We start from the raw sequence: 7,346 nt of genomic DNA, 5'->3' as shown, positions 1-7,346 counted from the left end.
ACAAGTTCTTGCAAATGAAAAACCAGATTCGTGCACAACACAGAATACTGTACAAGATGCTCTCACTATTATATTTGGTCCTGACAAGAATGGTAGATCATTAGCTAATGGGAGGGGAGCAACTAATACAAAGTTAGCTATTCTAAGAGCAAGAGATGACCATATTTCACAATTGGAATTAAATCAATGTGAGATGAAGAATAAAATGTCTGAGATGATGAATCTTATTAATACTATTGCAAAAAGTGTAAACATTCAGGTAAATTAATTTAATTGACTTCTGTTTATTTTACTCTATTCATTGAAAATTATAAATGACTAAATTATTCTCAAACTTGTAGGGGTTTACTCAACCAAGTGAAGCGGAGTCACACATGCCTTCTCCTATGGTAACTACAATTTTAATTACTACCTATCATTTCACTTTTAATTTTTTAAGTATCAATATTATCTATAAATAAATATATATTTTATCATGTAACAGAGTGTTAATAATCTGAAGTTCACTCCTGAAAACAATGCTTGCAATTTACTTGATTGGAATGGAAGTGGAGAAATTGTTGCAGAAGGTCGATGGTCTTCTAGTGATCCTTTATGTGAGGTGCATCATCTTTGTCTTGGGCCTAATGCAATGAGAGTTTGGGTTGATGTTGCTAAGAAACCTACTGCATATTTATGGAGACCAACATCACATATGAGTACAATTGAAGAAGCGGTTGGTTGCACTGTTGCTTGGCCTTCTAATAAAGTTACAATGAGGTAAAATTTCATGCAACTTAAAAATGATTTATAAATAGTACAACAAATCAGCTGTAGTAACTAATTATATCATCAAAATATATAGGAAATGAACATAATGGATGAAATTCAATTGTTTCTTGCTAGAGATCTTTGGTACATATCTTTGCATAAAATTAACTAATGAATGAACATGTGTTTTCAACTATTTTGGCTACATTTGTTTTCTTAATTTTATATATTTTTCACTCTTACAGGTGCACAACTAATGAATGAAGTGTAATATTTTGGAGGGACGCCCATGATCAACAAATTATGAATCAGTTTGTTTTAAAGCTTTTGCTTATGTATTTTGTCTTGCAATATACTCGTACTTTTGGGATATTGATATTTTAGCTTTATGTAGCGAACATATTAAGAATATTTGAATTTATGTTAAGGTATAATTTTTAATGTGTTATATGTTTATCATTTGTTGCAATTATTCATATGTTAAAAGATAAAAAAATATAAAAGTTTTTGTTATACCATGAAATTGTTCATATGAGAATTAATAAATGTTAGGAAAATGATTAATGATAACAATAAAGAAACGCTATTAAAAGTAAGGATGATTACAAACAAAAAACGCTATGTCTGATTACTAATTACATTTTCAAAACGCTATTACATATCTTTACATAACGTTTGAAAAATGTTATTAAAAGTAAGGATAATTACAAACATAAAACGCTACGACTGATAACTAATTACATTCTTAAAACGCTATTGTATATCTTTACATAACGATTTAAAAACGCTATTCACAGTAAGTACGACTACAAACATAAAACGCTACGACTTATAATTAATTGCATTTTCAAAACGTTATTGTATATCTTTACATAACGTTTTAAAAACGCTATTAAAAGTAAATATTACTACAAATATAAAACACTATGGTTGATAACTAATTACATTTTAAAAACGCTATTGTATATCTTTCAACATCATTTCTGCATAACGTTTGAAAAACGCTATTAAAAGTAAGTATTTTCTATTTAACATAATCAATGACTACATACATAAAACGCTATGACTGACATCTAATTATATTTTTAAAACGCTATTATATATCTTTCAATAGCATTTTTACATGACAATTTAAAAACGCTATGAAAAGGTCCAGACTTTTAATAACATGGGATAATATAGTGTTTGTAATAACGCTATCGTTTGTTAAAGATAGCATTTTAAAAACTCTATGGAATGCAGTTTTTCTTGTAGTGTATGTATGCATATGTGTAAATGTTCGGCAAGGCCGGAAATGGTAAGGTACTGGAAACGGCGTTAGGCACATGGAGTGCAAGGCCGAGAGTGGCAAGGGGCCGGGAGCAGCGTTTAGCATGTGGAGTGTGAGCTGCCAGGGCGAGACCCTAAAGGATACCTGGGATATCCTCACGGTGTGGACCGCGAACCTAGGGCATGGTAAAGCGCCTGGGACGGCATGGCCGTATGTGTTTAGCCTATTGGTGGCCTGATTATATGCTAAGTGTTTGTTATGCTTATGTTACCTGCTTGTAAGGGTTTTCTTGCTGGGCTTCGACTCACGGGTGCTCTATGGTGCAGGTAAGGGCAAGGGGAAAGTCAACCAACCATGAGTACGGAGAGCGTGAAGCAGCGCGTACATGTTTGGCCTGCCTGGCTGCCACAGCCAGTGGTTTTTGGAAGATGGTTGTATTAAAACCTAGATTTTGTCGTCTAGTCGATTTGATTTGTAAATCATATGCTGTAAATGTTTCCAAACAATATCTTGGGATCCCAAGTGTCAAACACTCAATGATTTAAAGTAAATGGAATTATTTTCAAAGTTTATTTCACCGTTTATGATTTAATTACACTTTTGACCTAAAACCTCGATTAGCGAGTTAAATGCACGTTTAAAACTCACTTAGTAACGGCTCTAAGGAAGTGACGTCAACATTTTTGAGCTCGAAAGGCATTACGTTGTAGCACCACAAGCCCTTGTCGTTTACAAAACTCGTATGTTCTTGGTTAGGTGCATGCATGGCAATCTAGTTATATCTAGAGTAAGCATCCATGAATGACATGATGCCATGGCCTGCAGTGGTATCTATGAGCTGGTCGATTCGAGGCAAGGGAAAGCAATCCTTGGGGCATGCCTTGTTGAAGTCTGAATGTTCGATGTAGGTTCACCATTTGTCGTTGGGCTTTGGGACCAACATAGGGTTGGCTATCCAATCAGGGTAGAAAGCATATCGGATAAACCAATTTGCTTGTATCCTTTCGACCTCCTCTTTTAGGGCTTTCTTTCTGTCGTCGTCCAGGAGTCTCCTTTTTTGTTGCTTTGGGGGGAGGCTCTTATCTATGTTGAGTGCATGGCTAATAATGCTTGGACTAATCCCTACCATGTTCGAGTGTGACCATGCAAACACATCCTGGTTTTCTTTCAAAAATCAAGTTAATTGCTTTTTTGCGCCTTCGGAAAGTTTTTTCCCTATTTTTCCACCCTCGTGGTATCTTTTTCATAGAGCTTTACTTCTTCAAGCTCCTCTAATAGTTCGAGATCGACCCTTTCTTCAACCCTAGGGTCGATCTCTTCTTCTATCTCGAAGACAGATCCGTCCACCTCTCAAATAACTACAAGAGTTTGTGCACTTGTTTGGTTTTTCCCCCTCATTGAAATGCTATAGAATGGTGTCCCGAGCAATACGTTGTAGGCTGACGGGGTGTCCACCACCATGAATTCCATCATCTTGGTTATCGAGACTGGATAGTCTCCCAAGGTTACGAGGAGCTCAATGGATCCCATAAAAGCAATCCCCTCCCCTAAAAATCCATACAACATGGTTTGCACAGGCTTTCAAATCTCGAAGCGCGAGTCCCATCTTTTCTAGAGTGGCTTTATAAAGGATATTAATAGAGCTCTCGTTATCTATCAGGACTCTACGCACCCTCTTGTTTGCGAGATGATGGGTGATGACCAGGGGATCATTATGGGGAAACTAGACATGTGACACATCCTCTTCCGTAAAAGTAATGGGTTGAGTTTCAACCCTTTGCTGCTTTGGAGCTTGTGGTTCAAGTTTGTAGGGAGAACCGTCTCCAGTCTTGAGCTCATTTACAGATCTTTTCTTGGCATTTCTGCCCGATCCGGCAAGGTGCGGTCCTCCAGAGATGGTTACCACATCCTCCCCATCTATTGGGGGAGGCTGATCATCCTCCCTTGCTTGGGAATTGTTATTTTGTTGGGCTGGTTTTATAGATGCTGCTCTCTATCCACACGATGCTTGATTGGTATTCTAGTTTCTTACATATTGTCCAAAATATCCCCTCGAGATTAAGCCTTTGATCTCGTCTTTCAGTTGTTGGCACTCATTAGTTGTATGTCTGACGTCCCTGTGGAATCTGTAATACTTATTAGAGTCTCTCTTTGCCTTCTAGTTTTGCATTGGGTCAGGTCGCCTAAACGGGACTTGATTCTCATTAGCGAGGAAGATATTTTCTTGAGTCTCATTAAACTCGGTATAAGCCATATAAATGGAGAAATACTTGTCTCCCTTCTTCTTTTTCCCCCCGTCTGCCTCAGAGTTATTCCCTTCCTTTTTTTTTCTTTTTGAAGGGTTATCTCCAGAGGGTCGTGATGTCGATGGGGTAGCCGAGGTCGAGGCTGAGTTAACATTTGCCGTTGTAGTTATAGGTTGAGGGGTCATTTTTAATGTTGACCTCGCCTCCTCTACATTAACAAATCTCTGGGCCCTTTTATTAAACTTGGTTATTTTTCTTATAGGTTTTCTCTGCCACAAGGTGGCCCCTGTCGTCGACGTTGCAGGCTCATGCCACCTCTATATTAAACCTCGTGATGTAACTTTTCAACGACTCTCCCTGCTTCTGTCGGACATTAGTTAAGGTTGAGGCTTCGAGCTTGACACCTACCATGACCTTGAGCTATTTTTTGAATTCCTTTGCTAATTGATCCCAAGATAAGATCGAATGTCTATTGAATTTTTCGAACCAGTTTTTTGTTGGTCCTATCAAAGTGGTTAGAAATAGCATATACGTGATCTTGTAACCAACATTGCTGGCTCGTATGATGGTATTGAACGTGCTCAGGTGGCTGTATGGGTCAGAGTTCCCGTCAAATGGAGCTACGTGGGGTATCTTGAACCCATGAGGGAATGGTGTATTGGAAATGTGTGGATCAAAATTCTCGAGCTCCTCATCAGAGTCATCAGCCTTGTCCCTATTCCTTTTGTCCTGTAGGAGCTTGAACACACTTTCAAGCTGGTTGATTCTCTCCTGGACCATGTGCACTGGAGGCTGAGCTTATGCTTGGGGGAGCTGATTATTATTTTTAAAAACTCCAGCTCCCCGTCCTAGCATAGGGTTATACTGATTCCCATATGCTGGTTGTATAGGTTCCTTTCGGCTGTTCAAATAATCGTGTAAATTGGGGTTTGCGGGATTGGCCTACCCCCGATTCTAGTTAAGATGATCTTGAAGATCAGGATTATTGCCATAATTCCTAGTATTCCTAGGTTCAGTGTTATATACGCTTATAGACCTAGTGAGGTTTAAGCTTCAACTCATGAAACTAACGTTTCTTTCTAGTTGATGGGCTTGGTGGTTATGAGGTGGATCTTCGACCGACCTTCTTGCTCTAGTTGTTTGTGATCTTGACATGTGGCTTCTCGCTGGCTGGGCAGCCCTGTGTTCTTGAGTTGCTTCTCTTTCGCCCCCATGTCCAGGTTGGGTTCGACGATTCCCATCTCAGCTATCGCTACGAGATGGCCTTTGTGGTGCAAGCTCCCTTGCCTGGTTCCTATAAGGAGCTGGCCGAGGTGCCTCTTGGACTGGTGAGGAATGTCTTATAGGAGATGGCAGATGCCTTATAGGTGATGGTGGTGGGCTCCCATTGTTGGGCTTGGAAGGCCCAAAATTGGTCCAGACAAGTTCTGGGTTGTTCGTGATAGATTCAAGGTTAGAGCCCTGATCTGTTGGAGGAGATCGGTTATTCCCTGTTCCTGTCATTACCCCCGTAGTCGGGTTACCAGTAGTATCAGTTTGAGTATTCCTTCTAGGGCGTTCATCACCAGGGTTTGCCCTAGGCTTGGCTGAGCCTGCTGAGCCCCTTGTTTGGCCCTCCTGGCAGTCGTGCTCCCGCTGGGACGTCCTTTTGGCCTTCGGGATGGTGCCTGGACCTTAGCAGCCTGTAACGCCCTACTTCCTTAGAGCCGTTACTAAGTGAGTTTAAAAAAAACGTGCATTCAACTCGCTAATCAAGGTTTTAGATCAAATAGTGTAATTAAGCCATAAATAGAGGAAAAACTTTAGAAATAATTTCATTTCATTGAAAATCATAAAAGTTTAACACCTGGGATCCCAAAATAGAGTTTAGAAACATTTACAGCATATAAATCGAACCAAGTCGACTAAACGACAAAATCTAGGTTTATTTACAAACATCTCCCAAAATCCACTGGCTGTGGCAGCCAAGCTGGCCAAATATGTACACACCGCTCATGCCTGCTACACTCATGGTTGGCTGGCTCTCTCCTTGCCCTTACCTGGACCACAGAGCATCTGTGAGCCGAAGCCCAGCAAGAAAACCCAAAACAGATAACATATGCAAAACATACACCAAGTATATAAACTGGCCATCAATAGGCTAAACACATACGGCCTAGCCGTCCCAGGTGCTTTACCAGGCCCTGGGTTCGCGGTCCACACCATGAGGACATCCCAGGTATCCTTTTAGGGACTCGTCCTGGAAACTCGCACTCCACGTGCTCAACGCTGCTCCCGGCCCCTTGCCGTACTCGGCCTTGCACTCAACGTGCCTAACGCCGTTCCCGGCCCCTGCCGACCTCAGCCTACACCGTTCCCGGCTCTCGCCGATCATTCACATATTTGCATTCATAGCATAATAAATAAGTACATAATACTAGCAAATATAATCAAAGGGCTACGCCCTGCAATTCAAACACATTGGGCTCAGCCCTGCATACAAGCTCTATGGGAACAAGGGTTTTCTTACCTGAGTCCCGAGCTCTCTGAGCATCGATGTCCCGAGCACAGTCCTCTAAATTGAGCCTTGCCGAAACCCTAGTCACAACACATTAACAATATCCATCCATCAAATTCTAATTCATTAAATAACTTTGAGCCTTATCTCTAACCTCCGGGACCTTGAATTCTATCAATCCGGGTGATAAAATCCATCCCAAGCCTTAACCTTTGAGTTCCCAAACCTAAACACCCTTAAAAACACAAACTGGCACTAAGAGTCGCGGCCCTACCCTCAAGCACTGCGGCTAGCCTCGAAACAGTGGCTAGCACCCCATTGACACCCACACGGGCCGCGGCGCACATCACCAATCGCCACAGCGCGCATGAAGCTTCTCGGCCTCCCATGGCTGCGCGCGCACACAGGCCGCGACATGCCCATCCTAGGGCAGGGGCCCTCACCTCCAAACCCAGATTTCTTCACCCTTTTTCCTGCATTTCCTTCAAACCAATCCTCCCCAAAACTAAGCTAACAGTCCCAGTTTATCACCATAATAATTTCTAACACAGAATCAGCTTCAAAACCCAACAGAGTTTAGCTC

This window comes from Humulus lupulus, chromosome 3, assembly GCF_963169125.1.
Source record: "Humulus lupulus chromosome 3, drHumLupu1.1, whole genome shotgun sequence".
Lineage (NCBI taxonomy): Eukaryota > Viridiplantae > Streptophyta > Magnoliopsida > Rosales > Cannabaceae > Humulus > Humulus lupulus.
Note: the sequence above shows the minus strand (reverse complement) of the source record.